This window comes from Phalacrocorax carbo, chromosome 8 (assembly GCF_963921805.1).
Source record: "Phalacrocorax carbo chromosome 8, bPhaCar2.1, whole genome shotgun sequence".
Classification (NCBI taxonomy): domain Eukaryota; kingdom Metazoa; phylum Chordata; class Aves; order Suliformes; family Phalacrocoracidae; genus Phalacrocorax; species Phalacrocorax carbo.
In genome coordinates this window covers 15,381,035-15,404,741 of record NC_087520.1, presented here as the reverse complement: position 1 = coordinate 15,404,741, position 23,707 = coordinate 15,381,035, and positions in this window count along the sequence as shown.

Sequence of the window (23,707 nt, the reverse complement as noted above, 5' to 3'; positions counted from 1 at the left end):
GCATACAGCCTCACCACGGGCAGGACACGCTGGCTGCCTGCCCAGTGCACAACAGCTGCATGTACATGTGCAGATGCTACTTCGGCAGAAAGGATTGCTGTGAATGGCTTTGCTCCCCACTCGTTTGGAGACAGCAGAATTAATTGCATGAGCAGGTTCTGCAGAATTTGGCTCTACAGCTTCCTCAATGGACTGCTTATCATTTTAATTCATATGAAATAAAATCATTTCAGGAAGAGGCGTTACCTCCTCCATAACAGACTGGCAGACTTAACTCCCTGCTCCTGCCCTATGGGGCTGACAGGGTTAAGACACACCAGACTGGTTCATCATTAACTTTGGAAATCACAGCTTTTAGTTTTTATTTCCTGTGAAAGTCAGGATTGGGCTTTTAAAATACCTGTCATAAACTGAAGTCACTGAAAAACCTTTACGGCTATTTTACTTGTATTGCTATGATAGTGAAAGTGATGCTCTGATCAGTTTTCATTAAATCATTTTCACTAGAAAATATGAGTTAATCAAAACAGAATCAGATGATCAGGAGTAACTTTTTTATAATTTTTAATTAATTTTAAATTAGTTAACTTATGTACTTTCTAATTAATGTAACTTTTAATGTGTTGGGGTTTTTTTTAAGATTCACTGTGAAATTTCACATTATGGAAAAAAGAAGACAGTTTCTAGAATAACCAGCTGCTCAGCGGTCACAGTTGTCACCTGGAAGACAGAAGATCCAACTGCAAATTTATTCACTGCTGTGCATCCAATAACCAGGATGAAATAGCTCTGCTGATATTCCAGGACTGATATCCCTAACTCAGTGAACATATCTAAAAACACTGACATACATTGGCCCCTAAATATAATGACCATTTTGTCCCATTTGCAAATCAAGTTACTGCAATAGCTCAGAAATAACTGCAGAAGGTGTAATCCCTCTCAGGACATTAGAAGGGTTTCCAGACCCCCACATCCAATGTCCCATTCATGCCTACTCTACAGATCAGGAAGCCAAAGCTTTCTTCTCTCTCATGGCCATAGGTCCAGCTCCTGTGAAATCCTAAGTAGCCAAGTTTAAATGAGACAGCACAAAAGAGCATGGGACCAACATGGATAGAGCCCCAGCTCTCCCTCAGGTCACTTGCCTATGTGTACATACCAGTTGATACTCCAGTGTTTCGCCATGGCCATCAGTTTTGCCAGGACATCACCTTCTGTATCAGAAACCAGGCAGCAGAACAATGTCACAAGAACACACTCTCTAAAGAAATGGGGCTGTGAGCTTTACAGCCATGCCACCCAGGCTTCCCAGGGGCCTCAAAGGAACATATTTTCTGCTGAGTTACTTCCTTAGGGAAAAAAAAAATGCAAAATCACGTCTTCGGTTAGAGAAAGAAATGCTTCTGTGATTGAGTTGACCTCCCCTCCCTGTTGCCCAAGTGTCCAACCTCTCCATCAGTCACCCAAGGGCTGCAGGATGAAAAGAGGGGGAAGGCTCTGAGAAGAGTGGCTGCTCTGCCCCCACTGTGCAAGCTGTACCCACAGGGCAACAAACCAGAGGGAGAGAAACATGATTTCTAGAAAGGTTTCTGCAACGAGTGGAGTGAAGACTATAGACAAGTATATACTGATTCAGAAATAATACGCTTATGCTTCTGGCAGGTGGCATTTGTTCAAGCCCTTCAAGAGGGTTACTGTGTTCAAGGCAGGCACTATTTAAGTGGCTAAAATAGGCCCAAAGTGAAGACGGTGAAGAATGAAGGTGGAAGCATATGGATGTAAACACCTTACTTTAAGTTAGCAGATGACACAGACCACAGGCTAGTGTTTAGTTCCTGACAACACCACACAGTCTGAGCTATCTTCATGCTTAGATCAACTATATTTTAAAAATATCTTTGATAAATGGCACATCTTCCTTATAAATCCTTTCAGGCTTTCAATGGTAGTGAAGAAATATAAAGATATCTGTATTCATGTAAATAATGACCACTCCCCCTGCACCTTGCAGCAATAACTCAAAATAACCTCCCAGTAAAACCAAGAATCTCTTTTTGTCATTTGCCTCAATGAGAGATGGGTCATAGGGATAAGGAAGTTGGAAACCTCCACGATGCTGTGAGACGATGGTATGGCTCACAGCACAAAAACCTGCTCCAAAACTACTCTCACTTACAAGCACTGTGCTGGCGCTACTTGTACATCTGAGCCACTGCATCTGCACAGCATCCTGCTCCGCTAAGGTGCTGGTCCTGGCTGGCACCAGCTCAGGGATGTTATGGCCCACAGACCGTCTCACAGCATCTTTTGGCTCATTTACATAGGTTTCGCATTAACCCAGATGAAGCGCACACACAGATCTGTTCTCCAGCCATTGCTCCTGGTAGTAAACAGGGATTATAACCTCAGCCCTGACTTCCTGCTCAGGTGTCACATTCAGCACTGACAGAGCCAGAGGATCTGACAATGTGATGCACCTTCAGATGCATGTAAACCTTGTGCCTTTTCACAGCCATTTGTGCTTGCCCAGCACATTGAGGCCAGCCTGGGGACCTCAACACGGTGTCCTGAAGGACCACCATACTTCAGGCATGTATGCATGTGCTATCACCATACTGCATTGTTGCTTCAAGAGACTGCACACAAACTGAGATTCTAGTGCTAAGATTTACAGTTCTAAAGCTTAAAAGAAAGAAGGGGTTTTCATTCCAACTGTAATTTTTACAAAATATTTTCACATTTCCAGAACACTGAAGAAACGAAAAATTAATACGAGGGTTTAGGGATGTTAATATAAACTTGGTATGACTTCAGCTCCCTTACTAGCTTTTCCACTGTCCCTGCAGAAATTGGTTTTTTTGGTCAACGGTTTGCTGGGCTGAACAGAAGGAAACAGTCAGTCCTAGGCGGCTGGCTGTCAGCCAAGGGGTGAGCACCTACTACAGCCAAGCCCTCCACCTCTGCCACAGTCCAGGGATCCTCTGCGCAACCACAAAGGCATCAAAACCAGAGCATGTTCGCAGGGTGAGGAAGGTAATACACACACCATTGAGTCTGTCCGCTCTGTATTAGAGTCCTCAAAACTTATTACACACATGCACTGTGCATGTGGGAAATACAGGGATGAGGAAGAGTGTTGGAAGAGCACAAGGTGGAGACAAAAGCTTTTTTTTTAAAAAAAAAAAAGGGGAAAGCATAAGTACACAAATGTTTATGTAAGATTACCAACTGGTCACCCAAAGGTGAGGTTGACCACACCAATTTGTTTAGAGAATTCTGGAAAGCTTGAGTCTGATTCTACTCTACTTTATACATTTTTCCTTGGTGTAAAGGTAGGTTTCAAATAAGTAAATACTTAAATGACACTGACAAAGGATACTCTGGTAATGTCAAAACTCTCTTTAAGTTAGAGTTTGGAGCAAATACATTTTTCAGCAAAGATTTTTTGTTTCAACAGACTGACATCAACAGATTTATGCCTTCCATGCGCATAGGAGCTGGCTTAACATTGATAAACAAAGGTATTTATTGGGGATCTGCAGGACAAAAAACCAACTCTGAATCATTGTAGAGACTAAAATCTTCAACACAATTTGGAAAAAGTCTCCTTTACTCCTTCTGGAACATTCAGCAAGTAACCTGAATCTTTGCATCTTCCCATACATCAGGCAACTCTGGCTTCCATGAAACAGTAATACACTTTCTTTGCAATCTAATCTATTTTTCTCCTCTCCTTTCACTCCCCCTTAAGAAAAATTACTCCTAGCACCTTTATCAGCCTTAAAACTCGTTGGCTGACCTAGTGCCACCTTTGAGACAGCAAGAACTTCCTAGTAGCACTCATGGGAGTCCCAGCTGTGCCCTACTGCACTCTCCCCAAATTAGAGGCCATCTAATCACTCATTGCCAATTTTACAAGCCAATGGATAGCTGCGCCACGGTCACTCCATCCTTTTGAATAGCTACACTGATGTACTTTCTATACAGCAACATTTTAAACTGGGTACATTCAGCAAAAATACTGCAGTAAAAATACCGATCAAATATTTTAGGTTAAATGACTACTTAGAAATACTTCTTTTCCTGCACTTAGTAATAATTTTTTTCTTAAGATTCTTGCCTAGATTCCCTCTAGCTTTTCATTATATGTTCAAAGTCTTTTATTGATGGTTCGTTATTACTGGGGGCTTGCTAAGCAGCAGTAATGTCAATGCACAGGTGGGAAAAGTCAAGCAAAGACACCATGAATAACTTGTCTTGTATGTCAGTGACCCCATCAAAGACTTGTGAGCACTCTGAGTCCCTGGCATGATGTTCTGTAGAAAACCCCTAAATCAGGCATCCTTTACTGTAATAAAATTGGATTTTTTTCTTTGATTAGAACATGGTGTCCACTTCAACCGATATCAGTATTTGTTTCCACTGCTCATCCAGACAGAGGGTATTGAGAGTTTCCACCTCCCAGCAAGGATAAACCCAACATCCAGGGCTTGCTGTCTTGTCTTTGCTGCTGGAGACAGCAGTCAGATTATTACTGAAATAAATATCAAGAAAATAACAGACATGACCTCAATGATCCGTTCAGCTCTGCTACTGACTCTTCAAACATCCTGGAGATTTTGACTGGTCTCTATCAAATATGGGGAGGAGCAATGAGAACAATAAGGAGAGTGATGATTCTTAGGGCAAGAAACCAAGGAAATATAGGCTGGTATCTATCTTCATTTATTTTGCCACAGCTCTGTCCTGCTAATAGCTGGAATTGATTTTCTCTGTTGATCCCTGAATTGGAGGTGGTGATGGGAATATACTTCAGAAAATTCAATGGCTGAACTTTGTTTAGACTAAGGTTGGGACAAAAATATCCTCTAGGATTTGGTTTTGAGGGCTTTTGAGCCTACCTAATGTTAAGACCTATCAGGACAAATAACTGGTGCACAGAATGAAAGCCAGATTTTTTCAAGGAATTAGATACTTCACTATCCAAGACCCATCATGATTAATATACTGCCAGCACTGAAGTAACACATACTCATGACCTGAACACATGAGATGATCCAAATACTATTCCAATGGAGGAATGGTCACTGCAATGGGACAAGCCAGCAATGCACAGATTTATGGGTGAAAACGTATAGTAATTTGGTAGTTTCAGTTGGCCTGAAATTAGTGTTGGCTCTCAGGGGACTTCTGACACCTGGTTAATCTAGTTATTTTATTAAAAAAATAACCCCTCCCCTCAAGGTTTATAGGATTGGGCTAGTTAGAAATGAAAACTTGTTTCTCATAAAACACTGACATGGATCTGACAAAGTTTTTCGGATGGCTGATGGCTTGTGAAAGTCCTCGATGAGTGAAGGCAGCAGCGTGGGCAGGTAGTCTGGGACTGACATTACGGACACCTTTGTCCTTGTTCCGGCCATGTCCTGATTTTCTTGATGGTTTTGAGCCCATCACATCAAATTCCCTAAGCTTATTTCAGACAAGCAAATTCTAGGCAGCGTCTTTCTTAAATAAATATTTTTCTTTCTTTGTAGAGTCAATGTTCCTTTCTCAGCTTGAGATTTTGTGACTTGTCCATATTAGCCTTTTTACCTAGCCAAAGCATTTTATCCCCCTAAGGTTATATCTGAATCCTCAAACAACATTATAAGTAATGACAGAAAGAAGGCAGGAATTGCAGAGGGCCTCTGTCATTACTAGTCTGGCAAAGTGACACTCAAAGACCATTAACCAGCCCAGCCTTGTGCCTAGAAATATAATCTAATCACCCAGAACAATTTGGCATCCTTAACTACACTTTTCTGCTCTAAAATGTTCAGTGCAGAACTTGTCCTCGTGAAAGGAATGTACCTGAGAGAGAGAGGCTCTCAGCTGCAGAAGGGAAAGGACACGTTATAGCAAGATGATCCAAACATCTCTAAAATACTGCAGTCACAGAGCTCAGGACTATTCTCAGCTGCATTTTGGTGTACAAATGGAGTGCAAAAATTACAGGTTTTATCTCTTATACCCACTTGGACTTCTTCTCTAGTTTTTACAAGGGACCACTTAAAGCCAACAGGGGACAGGGGAGAGATGTGTCGCAATCGTCAGATACAAATGAGACATTTTAATTGCTATTGGCTTCTGATAGATCAGAGTTATTCATACACACATAGTTTATTTTCCTATGGCCCATACTTTTCTGGCAAGCTGGCTGATGCTGAGGGTAGGCTGGGAGGGATGAGGCCAAGGATTCGTTGGCTTTAATGCACAAATGAAAGATGCTTTCAGTCAGCTGCAGCCTGGGTGCCAGGTTTTATTTTTTCAGTGCTCTCACTTTGGGCGGAGGGGACTGGCCCTCTCCTTCCTCATGCTTCCTTTGCTCTCGCACAATCTTTGTGGAGCTGCAGAAAAGAATTTTTCCATAAATAAACAAAATATTGAGTTACACACCATATAAGTGACGACAGAAGAGAGCCCCAAGTCATCTTCTTAATTTCTATGCACAACACAATGTGCCAACTCTCAGATAAAAGATGCATGAAAGAAAATTACATTGCTTCCAAGTCCACATAGTTTTGAACTAAAATCACCAAGTCGTCATTTTCCACGTACTCATGTGCACATTAGGGTGCAGGGTTCAGCCATCTGCTTGCCTACTTCCACCAGCACGCTCAGAGCACACTTACACGTGCCTCCCCCCTTTGCTCCCAAGAGCTGTGCTCTGAGGTTTTAGCATGCTCACCAGCCTGCAGAGCTCTGTATTTTAGCTCTTGCAGGCTAGCAGGTGACTTTTTTTTAAGGGTCAGAAGGCAAAGTGCTAACTTGAGACCTGGTGCAGGCAATATCCACATCCTGCTGAAATCACAGCTGCAGCTTTTCTTCCCTTGTTGGAAATCAGAACTTGACTCTAGAAACTTCAATTGGGGATTAATTGCTGCAAAGGTCTTTGTAAAGCCCTTTTGCAAAGAGGTGGTTTCTTCAGATTCTACTGGGCAATCTACAATTAAGCTATTATTTTTTAAATAATTTTATAGCAGAAACACTTTATTGAATAATTTTAAGGCTCACTACAAATATTATTCATGAGAAGTTGATACAAAATATTCAAGACAGAAATATGACATGACCCTGATGGATTTGTCTACATGGGCCTCGCTGCTTCGCTTTTGGCTCTGATGGGATGAGAGACTCTCACATAATTGAGCCATAAGTGACCATCCTAAAGGTCAACATTTTTTGCCGTCAATATTGTTCTTCACAAACCTTTGTGGTGGGAGGGTCTTGGGCAACACTTCGTACAGGGTTAACTGAACACCACAGGGATGCCTCGATCCCCTAGCACATGGTGTGCTGTACCAACACAGGGCAATATTCAATATGAATGTCACTACACTCAAACATCAGTCAAATGGTCCAGTACAAATCCAGGCTGAGAAGGAAAATGAATATCTGGGAAATGCAGTTGTTCCCAGGTGTTCTGAGATAGCCTTTGGAAGGGCAAAGGACTGAACCTCTGCAACCTCAGGTCCAGTGCAGCATTTAAAAATCATGCCCAGCTTCCTGTCTAATTACACTCACAGTAGTATTCTTAAAATCACAAAGATAATGGTATTGCAAAAGCTTTAGAAAATCTGCCCATATTAGGAAACTTTCATATTACTTATGAAATATCAGCTGTCATTTTGCTCTCTTTTCCATAGAAGATGCACTGCTAACAAGCACTCAGTCCCTGTCCTGAAAGAGCAGCTGGGAAGGTTTTGCTGCGGTTTGCTCTGCTGAGTGCATGTGCCCCCTTCAGTGCATATATGGCTTTACCAGGGAGAAAAAAACACACACATGCAGGCCAAGATACTCATCCAGCCCAGCATGGCTCCACTGCAGAACTTCTGAAGAGTTTTCTGTGCCATAGCTCCATAAGCAAAGCCCAGAGGTGACTACTTAGGAACACATCAAGCAGAAACTGGAGCAGGATTTCCCTAAAGTGCCTGGGATGGGAGTTTCACACTCTTCCCAAGGCCCTACGCTGAGATTAAGGTGAATTTTTGACCACAGAAAATACATGTGGTTTGTTTATTATGCCCGGTGTTTACCAGTAACTTGCTCCTTACTAGTTTTCAGGTTACTGTTTGAGTTCAGTGATATTTCACTTGTGCAGTCCCCTATATACACAGGCCTATTGGAGAAATATCCAATCTGTGTCTCATCTCCAAATGACCGCAGGAACCCCCTCCAGTGGCACCAGCTAGAGCAGACAGAGCTGCAGCACCACGTGCTCAGGGGGCTGACGCCCATCACGGCAAAACCAGTAACTGCTGCCAGCTTCGAGAGCCCATGAGCCAGACTGCAAAGAATTTGTGACCAATGAAATACAGGAAAGCAAAAAGGGTACACTCCAGCACCTTTATTATTATTTGTTCTACTGGTCTCTGAGCTTTCAAGACCTAACTTTTTTTTTCTTCTCTTTAAAACTTTCTTTACAGTAATGAAGAATGGTATACGCATGTTAGGGAAGAAAAGAAAAAGAGATTTGTTGATAAACACATGAATCCAGGAAGGGGGGATTCAAGCTGCAATTTTAATGAAACGGTGCTTACTGTACTTTGTGAAAATACTCCCTTTATAAATTGCTATTAGAGAAACAGCACAATGCACTCATTTTTAAGGACCCTTTACACAGTCAGTCAAGTATAATAAAGGGCTTAGTGTAAATGAAGACTAGTCCCCTTCTGTATTTTTTTGACAGATCTCTCCTGACAGCTATAGGGGGATCTCTGGGCCTAGGGGCCAGATTCACAAGAAAAGATTAAACAACAAAGGAGCTGGGCCAAAACAGTGACTAAAGAGCTCGGTTCAGCAAGCTTGAGTGATTTCAGTTGCACAGCCACCCAAGACAGAGGTGGAACTGTTTCAGATGGTTCAAGGAATTATACGCAGCAGTTACTGGACTCAACTGAGTCTGAGTTTCCTACCCAGGAGGTCTCTTAGACACTGAAATAGTTTTTCCAAGTAAAAGGTAGCAGAAGCACCAGGGCTAGAATTATTCAAAACTAGACAGGATCAGGCTCCAGTGAGAGCATGGCACTGGGAATAATTCTGTCAAGAGCCAACAAAATGAATGACCTAATAGGTCGCTTTTCCACTTCTGATTTTCAGCACATGAAACGCAGTACCATGGCTTTTGCATCTCATAGCAACACAACCATGTGCTCCGAGACGGAAAAAAGACCCCTGTAAGCCTGTTTTACAATACAAGCATTGTTTAGGAATGGTGTCCATCATTGAAGCAATGCTACAGTCAACTGCATAATTGTGGGTTATTATTGTTTCTTTGTCTAGATAGTTTAATTGAGATCAAAGCCTCATTGTAGTAAGTACCATGCAACTGCATGCTGAGATACTTCCCACCCCAGGCAAATGGTAGAGATAAAAGAAAGGAAAAATGACTTCTCATACAACGTATGAATTGGGAAGCCTGAGAGAGAACCAAAGTCTCATGAGACTGTGTCCACCTCCCTAATCACCCCACCAAGTCACCTCTCACTGCATCAGCCATTACCACCAGATGAGTACCTGGGCCACGCTGTCCAGACCCCCAGCAATAAGCTTTAATGCCATAAGCTTTAAGTAGTCACATTTACTGTAAATACTGGCCTTTTTAAATAACAAAATCTTTTCAGAAGTGGGTGGTTTTTTTTCTGAACCATGGGCTTCAGGACACTTCTCAACAGCTTTCCAATGGCTCTTTCTTCCACATACATCCATGTAAGTCATGGCAACTCAGTGTGCCACGTGTTATCTGTTTCCATAAGGAAATTGCCAGCATAGGTACTGGCCAATAGTCCCAGCAAGACAAGTCTCATGTGTTAGCACAACTGTCAGCACATGCTCTGACAACCCCTAGTTTCAGTTTCCTAATGCCATGGAAGCACCAACAGCCCTGAAGGGCCCAGGCAGCCTCTGCTGGGTGTCCCAACAGTCCCCACCACCCTACTGCCAGAAAGAGCTGACCTACCGATAAAGGTACACCCAGCTAAGTATGTGCATCCAAAACCAGCATATGGGTGAGAGCAAGATGTTTCTAGCTACAAATCAACACCACCTCCCTCCCCACTGGAAAAGAGAGCTAAGAATATGTAAAATGAGCTTGCAATAAGCCTCTGAAGCGTTTAGTGCATTCAAAGTGCATCATAGACATTATTACCCTTACCACTGTCGCCACTCATTGATCATAGCTGTGTAGGTAACGAGGGTACTGCAGTCAAACTGACTTTCTTAAGGGGTTTTCAATATTCAGGCCAACCTTTTGGGCTTTTTCACAAGACAGACAAAGTTCCAGAAGCTGTTAGGTCTTTCAGCAGAACACAGGTAGATGTTGAATGATAGGCAAATTCTTACACTTAAAAGAAAGCTGAAAACAAGATTAAACATATATAATATACATACAATGTTTTTCCACCCACTCTTGGATGAAAGCTTGAAACTTTTCTAAAACTTCTTACTGTGTAGATACTCCATGTATCAACAAATAGGCTCGCTAACATCAAAGCACTGTAAAGATTTGAAACATCTCAGAACCCGTGGGTAATAATTACATACCAAAAGCATTCATCCACGTTTACAGATAGAAAAATTAAGATATATAGGGCCATACACTTCCTCATTTACTATATCAAATGGAATTACAGGAGCAATGAATCTGGCTCAGAGAAGTTCAAATGATTTGCTTAAGGTCACAGAAGAAAGTCAAGGACGGAGCCAGAATGAGAACTCAGGAGTTTCCAGTCCTATTTGTAATCCACTTGATCATACTGACTTTGTAATTTGTCAGAGGGATGAATGTTCCATGCTTCTGTTAGTACTCAGAAAAACCTTCTGACATGTATTTCCTTTGAAGGAGCTGATACTACCACAGACCAGAAACCAAGCTCAGCAGACCTGTCGTCCCATCTGGTACAGTCGATCTCATTCTGTGATTGTGCTTAAATAAAACTCCCTATTCTCTCCAAAACTGTCACAGTTTCTTAGCATGCTCATCAAGTCTTGGCACTTTCTTATTCAGAAATACACCTTCTCCAAAAATTACCTTCAAAGGAAGGTTATAGGTGCAAAATGGTTCATAATTAACGGTCCGGCAAAGTGACACTCAAAGATCATTAACCAAATCAGCCCCACGCCTAGAAAATGAATGTACCAGCCTTGACAGCTGTATTCCATGTCTGATGATGCCCTCATTACAAATGCTGAATATTCAACCACTTTTTCCTGGCAATAAAACCTTGACACAAGCTTAGGAAATCTACTGTACTTGTGAGAAAAGTGAGGTAAGAATATGTTTCCATTTACTCTCTGAAAGAAAACAAAAACAAATGACCTGCTACTGAATGTCCTTTTTATTCAGAAAAATAAATCAGTGGCAGTCGTTCTAATTTATGTTTCGCTAACCTTTCCTTGAGATTATTTAAAAGAAAAAAAATGGCTGTTTCTATGGTTAGCTGGGAGAACATGAAGGATTTTCTGGTCCTGTTTGTTCTTGTTAGGGGCCATAAACTTCTACTTCTGAGTTCCAGTTACTGAAAACCCTTCCAAATTTCAATGATATTTCATAAATTAAATTTTAAAAGAATATAGCACAGTATTAGTGACAACTTCACAGCAGAAAAGAACAGGCAGGGAGTTAGCTTCATCTGGGCTTCTGACTCCTACTAAATCAATAGGCTTCAGTTTCCTTTTTCAATTAAGTCAATACCAGAATTAGTTTTCCTCTCTTTAAGAAAAAATTGAAAGGAGTCAGAGAAAACTGAAAGAGGGGATAGGAAAGAAAAACCCACATACATCCCACTCAGCTGTTGATGTATTGTGAAGAAGAAACGGATACTGAGAGCACATTAACAGAGTGTAAGTGCCTTTCCAGAGGAAAATTTGGAAAGGGCAAGCCACAGGGCAGTGATGCTTCTACAGGACACGGGGAAAGGAACTGCAGTGTAAGTCAGACAAAGAAAAGAGATCATATTTGTCAAGACGAAATTATGTTCCAGACAAATAAAATACAAGTAGTACAGAAAATTAAGTAGCCTCTCCACCGTTATGCAGAAAATGCCTTCCAATTGGTGGTTCGATGTGACCCCCTCACTTGCAAGGATCCCTTCCTGCCATGTACCAACTCGATGGACCGGAAGACAACCACGCATGTTGTGAAATACATAACAAGTACCAGTCAAACAGCTCAAAGTGACAGAGGAAATCCTGATCACACAAGCACTTTGGAAAAGCAGGTAGTTCAAGGGAATAGGCAAACAACAGTTCCTTACTCTTCACCAAAGCCATTTTTCTGTTTCAGCAGAGAAAGGTAACCCTGACCATCTGCAGACAGCCTCATGTGCATGACGCTAAATTCAGAGGCATACCGTAATGGGTAGTTGTTCCTAACATTGCTAACAGCAATTTTCTCATAGCTTTAGGGCTTGGGGTCTGTGTTTTATATCAAGCCCACGTGATTTCCACTGCAGTGACCTTACGGAGGTTAGCAAGCAGCAGGGTGGCTGCCAGCAGCCTAGTCAGGACCAGCAAGGCTGAGTTGGGATTGGAGACTCATTAGGACACTGGAGTCTAACCAGGAGACTTGTCCCTCATTCCAGTGCGATGGGAGAGATGCAGCACGAGGCTTAATGAGAACAAAATACCATTATTCATTGGAAGGACTCTTTAAACACATTGTATTGCTGTGAAATTATTATAAATGTGGAACGGTTCCACCTTCGATGTAACTGAATGCCCCATTCCTTAGAGACTTCACTCAAGCCTTCCAGTTTATATTCTGTGCAAAAGCCTTTTTCTTTCACTTTTTCATCTCTGCATTTGTCCCTACACTATGGACGTGACCTAAAAACATTTGAAGTCAGGAAAACCTCTGTGACTAACTACAGCCACTTCTTTTTGGCATCTTTCTACTGATAAAAGGTTAAATAATACAAATAAAATCTTTCAATCTGAGAGCATTTTGGTAAGAATATTTGAAGCAGTAAAATTAGTCCATTTGCAACTATATGTATATTTGTCTATTATTGTTTGCTAGGTTTTTTTTTTTCCTTCCAGCTTGGGTCTGGTTTTTTTTGCAAGAATATAAATTAGTATGTATGTAGTTACAGGAAAACAAATTCTGTACTACACAGCCTGTATATTTTGGATATTTAAAACTTAATTGTATGAATACAGCTTGCATCTTCAAACTTCCGGTTTGGAGTTCACGCCCCTGCACTGCCGTGTGATGCCACATTTTTGCTTTCTGCTGTCACAAATGTGAACAGACAGGCTATCTGCAGAAGCAGTTGCATATGGTGGGACTGAATTAGGCAACAGCTGAAATCCAGCAGGGCAGACTATATATCTATATACAAACTTTTTATAAAGAAACTAGAAAGCTCTGTTCTAGTGTGATAGGTCATCAGCTAGGCTAATCAAGAGTCAGCAGTTGCTCTTAACAGAACAGCATCATCATACTGAAGAATACCTCCCAGGTGGCATGTACAACTGCATCTTAAATATTCAAATGTAATTTTTTTATTCTGAAAATGTTAATTTAATTACAATGAACATTTTCCTTTATAAAAAATCATAACCTTAATGGCTGAAAAAACCCTTGCTTTCTTCTACAACTTTCATAAAGGAAAAAAACCCCATCCTTATCCATTCTATTTACTAACTACACATGAGGTCAATTAATCGTAAGCATTCAGTGCAGAACTGGATTAACAAGCCCTGTATGAATGAGGAACTCTGGCAGAGTGGCAGGTGCTTCAGGAAACCTCCCTGCCTTTACTGGAAAAATGGTTTCCCAGCCCAACTTCCCATCTCCCAGCCAGCCCCTAAGTCTCACTCTCAGACCCGAGCCTTATTTGGGCTTTTAGGGAATGCTAAAATGAAGCAGGGCCCTAGCTACAGCTCCTAAAAGAAATGCCAGCTTGGCTGTTACACCATCACTGGATAAGGAAGCAGGAACAGGCTGAGGAGCAAGAGCCAGAATGTGGAGAACCTCATCTTAACACACGCTTTAGCCTGCAGTCAGGTCTCCAGAGGCTGCTGTCCTTTGGGCTTGGTGACTCTTGCATTTCTGCACACATGTAAAGCTTTCCAAGGGGGAATGTACTTTGCCACAGAGTACAGTCAAGTCTGGCAGTAAGTACCCTCTCCTGCAACGTGGATCCAAGCCCATGTGGACATCTTAACAGGGCCAGGTGGCCTTAGTTTTAATCAGCATAAAGTCATGCAATGCCTTGTTACAGTAATACATGTAAAAGAGGTATAAATAAAAAACAGGCCACCAAAACAAAGAGGATTCCCTAAGTTTTACATCCTGTCAGGTGCTTCTAAATTTATTAGAAAATCAGATCTCCAGTACCTTGACTTGGACATTTAATGACACCTAAGATGGCAAGTTTTAGACCACAACAGTTTTGTTTTGCTTTGCAGCTCTATGCACCATGCCTCAGGCATGGAGAGGAGATGAGCCATGGCTGTGAGTGGAAGCATGGTTTACAGGCTGTCGCACACGGCTTCACATCCCTCCTACGACCATTCCTTCCACATCAGCCCTGGCTGGCATCGAGCAGCACCCGACCCACAGCCGTGCATGATTCATATAATATATAGCTGAGTGTGCCCGAAGAACCCTTGCCATGGGATGTCAGCTGGCCACCTGCCCCACTGCTGGCTTCTTCCAGGGGAAAGCACTGCAGGGAAACGGCAAGGCTGACTTCATTTGTTTTTGTACATGAGAACAGATGATTTCTGGGAAATGGCGGTTCAGAAACATTTTGAGCAAATATTAATGAGCCCACCGTGGTGATGTACAGGGTGAGACACAGACCTGTGATTGCACGCACAGTGCTGTTTATGATCTTATGGCATTTACCTCTCCTTTCTTTCCTCACCTTTGTCTTCAGCCTATTTTAAAGCAGAAAGCAAAGGAACGCCCCGTCCCCCAGGCCCCTGACCTTTAAATTGAGCTCTCAGCAGCATTCCCCCATCACAGCTCCGAGGAACGCTGCATTTCCGCTTTGAAGGGGGAGATTTGAAAAACAGAAAATATATTAAATGGAAAACACAACTGGTCAGAAAAGCCATTCTATAAATTATGGGCCTGGGCAGCAGAGATATTTTTCTTTGGGAATCAGTCACTCGCGGTCTCCAGGCTACACTATGTCTAAGAAACAAAAAAACCAAACAAAGAGAAAAAGTGGAAGATTTTAAAGCTGACTGAGGAAAGGATTTTTTTTCAGAATCAAGGAAAGGAAACTTAAAAGGCAAGTGAAAGACCAACAGCAATCAGGACCATCTGGGTACTGAGACATGGCCACAAAAGCAAGCAGCCCTTGACTTGTGGGGGACATGGGGGGATCTCCATTCTACTACTTCTAACTATAACCCAGCTAACTCTCCATACTTCTCCTGATACTGATGTCATCTCATTGCTGTAACGGAGATCATCAGCAGGCCTGATTGCATTACCTCTACTACACATTGGCCATATCCTCCTCTTACAGCACGCAACAGAGTCCTCCAAGCTAGCATACATACTCTGAACCCATATCACCATGCATCTTCACACAGATAAAACAGCTGAAGTTTAACCCAAAATTAGTTTTGCATAGTGACAAAACTAATAAACTCTGCCAAGAGCAAAGCTTGTTCTTTTGCATATAATCCTGTATAAATATTGCTAGACAACTCTGGATGGAGGGAATTCATGGAAAGCCTGCTTGGTGCCTCCACAGTCATAGTGCAGACAGTCTCAAATATAACAGGACTGGGATCTTCAAATGACTTAAAGGCAGTCAGACATTCAATTGCCATTATATTCTGGTGTTATTAGGATATGTAGCCTGTCAGGCTTCTCTGAATCACTCAGCTTAGTAGTTGGCTCCTGGAGGCCATCCCATCATCTGAACCAACTGGTAGATGTTTCAGAGCATCTCAAGATACAAGTTACTTCTCAGCCTTTCCGCAGGAATTTGCTCATACCTTTTGAACTACAGTCACCTGCACTGTTCAGAGGTGATTAAACTGACACAGGGATGAAGATGAATCAAACAGCAAAGTAACTACAGTCTGGCTGTGTGTATGGTTTCTGATGGTGACCAAGGCAGGTTTGTCTCCAGGGCAGGAAGCAAAGAGTATATCCCATTTACAGCTACAGGCACCACCTAGCAGCTGCTCTCTATTAGTGATACCATCCTCGTCTTCTGGTATCCTCTCACTTTGATTTACACCACTCCACGAGGTCACCAGCATCTGAAGGCAGCCAGTAATTATGCAGCAAGTCAGACACCTATATAAAAAAAGACCTCCTCACAGTACCACTTCTGAACACTGTCATGAGCATTGATTATAATTTAGTTTATCCTAATATGCACTGGTTTTAATATTTTTAATTAAAACTCATTCAACAAAGGTAAGAATTGATTTTTTCTATCTGGTCTTGAAAACAAAACTGAATAAATCAAAAAGGCTTCAACACTCTGTATCTGCTTCCATGTAACCATCCTAGCATGACAGTGAGAGCACAAGCATTGTGAGAGGGAAGTTAAAAAGGCTTTAAGTTATTTAACTGTCCTGAAGTCATACAGCAGTTCAGCATCTGAATGAGAGGAAAAACCTGCATCTGGTGATTTCCACTCTAGAAATTCCTCCACAAGACCACACAGTGTGTCTCTACTGTATTGCAAGCAACCGCAGCATTTCAGTTCAGAGCCACGGTACAGCTTTGAATCAAATCTTTCAATCATTCCTGCTTACTGCACATGAGCTCAGTTGTGAGTGCTGCCACAGGGCTTTCATGGACTATGAAGCTGGAAGCCCATGGCAGGTGTGCACCAAATGAGTAGCATGCTACAAGAGACCAAACCAACCCTTGGTCCTGCAGGTAGCTTCAAGCCACATGTTTGACTTGAAGGAAAACAGACTAATTCCAACCTAACATTAACCCCCAAACACATAGAGTGGAAGTTTAGAGGCCTGAACATCAGCTGGTTTTATCTAGTGATGTGCTTCTGTTGCACCAAATCACCTGCAGACGTAGCCACTGCTTCCTCTCCATTTACTGGCCTTGATTCCTTCCACTGCTGAGATCTGAGATTTAACCTCTGCTCTGACTGACAGCAGTCACCATGCAATCAATTTGGGAGCTCTGCTCAGCACCTGCAAGTAAGTATTCCCTCCACAGCTAGAGTCCACCCTGCAGCTCTCAGCTGCAATGTCTAACCAGGCTCTTCTCTGGTCCTTCCAAATGCTGCTCAGGGATTGCACTTTGGAACCACTCAACAGCTTCACCCAAGTTTTCTGATAAAACCATATCAGTTTGTTGCTATAAAATAAAATGTTCAGTGTAAGACAGCATTGCAATGGATACGTGCACAGGGACAACTTCAGTCTCCACCAAAACTGCAGTTCCTGGTGGAAAGAAAGTATTTCTAAATAATTTCTTGATAATTTTTAAGTGATTTTCAAATTTTTTTTTTCATCAGACTTTACATAACTCATCTCTGTGATTTCTAATTTCCTGGATAAGACAATGAAGAGCTGAAGACAGACTTGACTTCTTGACTTGGTACTCCTGGCTTTCCCTAGGAGAGCAATTCTCATCAGTAAGGCTTGCTTTTCTGTAACCACTGGATATCACAGCCAGTTAAAAGTAACAACTTCTTTCTCATGTCAGGGACCTCCAGAAGCTGCACACTTGAAATCAGCAGAAAGGTGGGCTACTGCTTTCACCCTTGCATCAATCAGCAACAATATCGATAAGAACACTCCCTTCTCACTGCTGTCTTGCTGTATATATTTAAAAGCAGGACATAAAGAAAGAACTAGACAGTAGACACTTTCAGTTGGCTTCTCTTCCCCATGACAGACTAGCTCCTCAGAAATGAATGCTGGCATGAAACTGGAGTAAAACAGTAAAAAAGGGGATCTCTTGAGTTGTATTTTGTGTCAGTTGCCCCCCTGGAACCTCATTAACTTCACTGAAGCTGCAGAAGAATAACATATTGCAGAATTTGGCCTTATTTTGTTTTTGAAAATACATCTCTTAAAATTGCGCGTCTGGAATTTAAGTTCTCTTCCAAATGCTGTGTGTGATTTGTTCTTGCCAGAGAAGCACACCTGGGACTAAGAAGGGGGTTTAGATAAGTGCCTTTCCATATGGCCCACTGATAAATGATTCATTCTGCACAGCTTAACTTTGAAAATAAATTCAGTATCGTTAAGATATTAAGATACCAGCTTCATATTTCACCTCATAATTGCACTTCACATATCACAAAAAGAGCTAGTCTGTTGTTTTCGCTGCTGCTGTTTGCAGATGCAGCCTGCAGAGCTGAAGCAGAGCTCCTGGGTATTGCATCACAGCCTCATTCGCTCTTTCCTCTCATTCCAGCACAGATTTTGCTCTTCTTCAGAGGGTAATTTTTACATGGATTAATACCAAAAAAACAAACAACCGTTTTCTTCTCATAAAGTTCAGATGCAGTATCCTCAGATGAAGAAATAGATAAATACAATTTTTAGGATAATGCTTAATTAAATATGCTGAAGTGATTAAAGATCACTTAGGATAAAAACAAGATCAAACAAAGCAAAATGCTTCCCTGAGAGGCAAGGAGCTCCGTACTCCTTAGCCCACCCTTTTGGCACTCATGGGAACAGCGACAAGCTTATAAAACTGGTCCTGTTCGCTATCTCACGCTCAATGCAGGGTCATCATCTTCATCCTCATAGCTCTTTTGCGCATGAACTTCTAGTGTCACCACTGGCACACTACATTTCTCTGCTGGAAGGGTCAAACTGGTCAGAAGATTTCCCAGTCAAAACCAGAACATCATGTTTTGCATTTGACCCTAAACACAAAGGGATAGGTGTGCCCCAGCCCTAACAGGCGTGAGATTGCAACACACCTGGTAACACAGCAGGAGATGTTCTTATTTCATTTTTTAGGGAACCAGAAGGGGAACCAGTAGACAGAGAGAGAGACGCTTGGGCTTGATCCTAGTCCATCTCCTTAACCACCAGATGGCCCATCCCAGGGACAGCACACAGTACACTACAGTCCAGGAGAAATAAGGCACTGTGAAAACTTCACATGTAGATGACAACCACCATCGTGTTGCACCTATGGACTGTACTGGAGTACCATGACAAGCATGACATGAAAACAAGAGCACTAATTCAGATTCAAAGTGCAGTTGCTCCGTTGGTCTCAAGAGACTGCCTGGGTCTTTCCAGGCAGCATTTACCTACCATATACAGGCAAGGAACACTAACAGACTGCTGATATAGATGAAAGAATGCTGGTGTAAATCAGTATAGCTCAGATGACATCAGTGCATTTATACTGGTTTGTATTGTGAAGATCCAGTTGTGCACAGAATGAAAAGCAAGGACAAAATGCAGGAGAAGCACTGAATCGCTGCCGTGTAGACAAGAGGTTTCTGCTTTCTCATCAGATTTAGGAGCCAGATGAGTGGACTTTCCATACAAGAAGAAGAGCCGGTCTCCCAGCACTTCCAAGTCCTTATGGATAGCAATTCCTCTCAAGGTTGTTTTTTTTAATATCTCCTTCAGCCATTAATTCTTTTCAGAACTGGTGAAAATATTTCCTTTGGTCCTACCAGGCTGCAACACATTCGCTTAAACACATCTTACGTGAAAACCGTACTCAAAGCAACTGGGCACAGCTAGGAGCAAAGCAGGGGCCAACTCAGGCTGCACATCTGGAAAATATTCCTACTGGTAAGATCTACTGGAGCAGGGAGGGGGCTCCCCAGGGAGCAAAAGCCAACCCATGGCTGGCGTCATCATAAACTGGATGAGGCCAGAGCCTGGAGGGAGCCACAGCAGGAGCAGGAGCTATTTGATACAGTAGGTGCTGTCTCCAGCTTTGCTGGAGGATTAGAAAGCTGCCCACAGCATTTTTCTTGTCTAGTGCACAGGGATGTGTACAGTTTCCCTTTTAAGAAGGATCACCTGAAGGAAGGTCGGGAAGCAAACGGCAGCGTGCTGCACACACCCTCGCTTGGGGCACAAGAGGGATCGCTCAGGTCACAAGTTCAGCTGCCACAAATTAGTGTAATCCCAAGAAAGTGGATCTATGCTAGTGGCACCCACAAACAATGTCTTTCTAGTTGTCAGCAAAAAGCGAGAAATGGCTATTTCATGCATATTCCAAGTGTTTACTGTAAACAAAATGTGAAATATCGTGTTAATTGCAAACAAAAGCCCAGGGAAATAAAAATATGACAAGTCAAAGTTTGATCTTGAGAGCTCATTTCAGGGACAGACAACTGAGAGTATGACTGGAGCAGAAATGTACTTTCAATTCCAGGTGCAGTCTATAGACATTTAGGCACATGATATTTTTTTCTTTATAAAAGCAGTCCCAGGTGAGAGTTCATAGATGATATATCTAGAAAAAAAAAAAAAAACCAAAACCCACCACAAAAAGCCTTGCTCCTGTTCCAAAAAGCTGTCTTCTTTCTTAATTCTATCCATTTAAATTTATTGCTGCTGAAATTCCCAATGTCTGCCAAAATGTAAGGAAAGTTGCATACAGATGAGTGTTACCAGCACAACAGAGAGAAGTGTTCAGAAGGGAGCTGGGAAAGAAACACTGACAAGGACAGATCCGTCATTTTCAGTGATTACAGCAATTCTGGGGAAGCATATATTTGAATTACCAGTAGTAAAAAGAAAAACAGAAGACAAACCAAGAAAATCCCTGCCATATGAGAACGGATCAGGCCAGCAGTCCGTATGACTGTTATTTATTGCCACAGTCATCTGAAATTGGAAGTGTGTGAAACTGGGTGCTGTAAAGGTGCACTGAAAAAGATGTCTCTGTCCAGAAAAACTTGCTGTTATTTCCACATGCATTGAGAATGAAACTGAGAAGGGACACGCAGTGGGGTGAAGGGATGCAACCCAGGTAAAGACACTCACAGCCATGCTTGTCCTCTTGCTCCCTCTGCTCCTTCCAGGCTCTTTAGTACCTAACCTCCAGCTGTGACCTGTTTTGATTAACCTGGAAGTTATCTCCACAACTTCTACTCCTCTCTCCAACTGGGCAAGAATCAGCCAAATGGTTCAAAGGTCAATGGAAGAAGGGTAAAGTGGCTGAAGATACTTTGAAATGGTTGATAATTTTCAAAAACAGAATGCTTTTTTAAATGGGCAGTTTTCATTTACAAAAAATCCAGTTGAAAGAAACAAAAAAATGCTTAAAATAGTTTTATAAGATTTGAAGTATTTTGACCCTATTAACATTAAAAAAGTCCCAAATGCTTTGCTAGAATAGGAAAATTTGCCAGATACTTCTAAATACTTTTAAATACTTCTTTTAGAAGTAAAGACCATCATTTTTCAGAAAAGCTGTTAGAAACACCAGCTCTGCTCTACGCTAAGAAACCATGTCACATAAAAAGCCAGAAATTAGACCAATAACACGCAGAATATCATTCTGCAAAGCTGGATCCCAAACAACCCCATTTATTAAATGTACACTGAAAGCAGCGACCATCTCCATACACCTACTTTCATAGCTCGTTTTGCATGGCTTTTCAACCACAGCATTTAGCAAGAGCTCTGTAAAGTGCTATTTTCCGGATGCTGTAGTTCCAGGAATAAACGGGCATCCAAGCAGGTGAGGGAAAGGCAGTAGAGCCAGAGGCCCCAGTTGAGTCCTTTAATGAGGACGTGGTATCCATTTCTAGGAAAGCCACGCTAACAGGAAATGTGGGGGTTAGAAATAGCTCTTGTAGAGAGGTCTTAGACTCTAATACAGATGCATCTGTATTTTTCCATTATATTGAGAGCTTTGCCCATATTTACTGCTTGGGGATTGTTTTTCTCACTGCTGTTGTCCTGCCAGCAATATGTACTTACGTCCGGAGCCTCTGCGGTCCATTGGCACGGCAGTTTGGACTTTGTAGTTGGACCTCACTCTACTTCTGCACTTGAGCTCTGCTCTGTGCCTCACGTCATCTCTAATACTGACATGCATGGCTGGCTGGGAAGCAGATGCTTGAGCACACAGGACCTACCCTGACACCAACCTTACTTCCACACAGATTAGTTGGGCATTTTAATGGGAATGGAGGAAGTCCCAAATGCTCTGTGAACCCCATTCTTCAAGCATTGCAGACCTCAGCACAAGGGCATTGACCATTTTGCTGGAGAGCAGGTACCCATTTAATGCCTGTGCTCATACGCCAGAGAAAAAAGAAAAGCCTGGCTGAAAGAGGGATTTTGACGCAGCACGACACAGACAGTCCACCTGAGCAGGAATGCCTTGCTGGCAGGACCTGCTGGCCCCACAGGAGCTAAAGGCTAGGTACCAGGATGAGTCAGAGCTGCTCCGAGGTCATGCACTGAAGTCTCTTCCCAATTGTCCTTCAGGGAATTCAAGAGATATTTTGCCTTAGCTGCAAACACAGCAGGTTTTTCTCACACAAAATCTAAGAAATGTGCAGAAATCAATTCAACAATGTCAAGAAGGGGCCAAGCTGTTAGGCCAGTGGTCCCTAATGACCCTCAGATGTGTGAATTGGTGAAAATCAGAAAAGTATCGCAGTGCTAAAACAAATACTCATTAATAAAAGTGACAGAAAAAGCTCTGAGACAAGGCAAGTTACCCAAGAGCAAAACCCATTAGACCTTGAAATAGCCTCCCCCAGGAAAGCAGCATAGCTCTACTACTTGAATCATTTTGTAACTAGAGTCATTAATATTCTTAGGAAGATACTTTAGGAAAAGTCTTGTGCTGGCAGTAGGGTGGACAGGATGACCTAATAGGTATCTTCCATCTCTTAATTCTGTGAGTCTTCTCCATTTACACCAAAGAACAACTTAGCTTTGTGTTAAAGAAAATAAAATCTAGCATTGTCCTTTTCCTCCCTGTTGAAATGTCAGATGGATGCTTAGCAGAACTAGCCCCCAGTGAAATCCTTCTTAATGCAATAATTTTGGAAACCAATTCAGAGCATGACTAGTATTAATGTTTCTCAGTTTTTGATGAAATCTCTGTACATAGACATTCACTGCTTTCCCTTGGCCAGACTGACATACCTAGCCTTGAGGGAGCAGTTGCTTCCCAACAGCAATTGCAGGGAGCACACAAGGAATAAAGTGTACAGGATGAGGGTGGAGGGACCCAAACCTGGCCCCAGCTGGTCTCAGACAATCACACTTTACCCTTTGCATGTCATCTACCAAACCTCACAAGCCTGTCTGATGCTCTTACCCCTGCCAATTCAGTTAGCTTTTACCTCTTGATAGAAACCACACTACAGCTTGGGGAATTGGGGGAATGAGAAGGATTCTGTACAAGGTTAAAGAGAGGAATTGCTCAAGCAAACCCATGGAAGAGCTCCCTAGAGCTTTATATAAGAAAGAAATGAAGGCCAGGTTAAAATGCACACATCCTCAGCAAAGGCACAGGTGAAGCACAGCTAATGGCCAGGACTGAAAGAACCAGACATGATGTACCTCTGCAGGGATGACCTCAAGGCATCCAAGAGGAGCTGGGCTACAAGTTCCTAATATTGCACTGTGTCTCCCACATGCTTACCTTTTAGAGGAGTACGTGAGCTACAAAACCTGGGACCGGGTTTTCAGCATTAAATTAAATACAACCAGCACCACATTTCCTGGAAGAGCAAAGGAGGATGCAGCT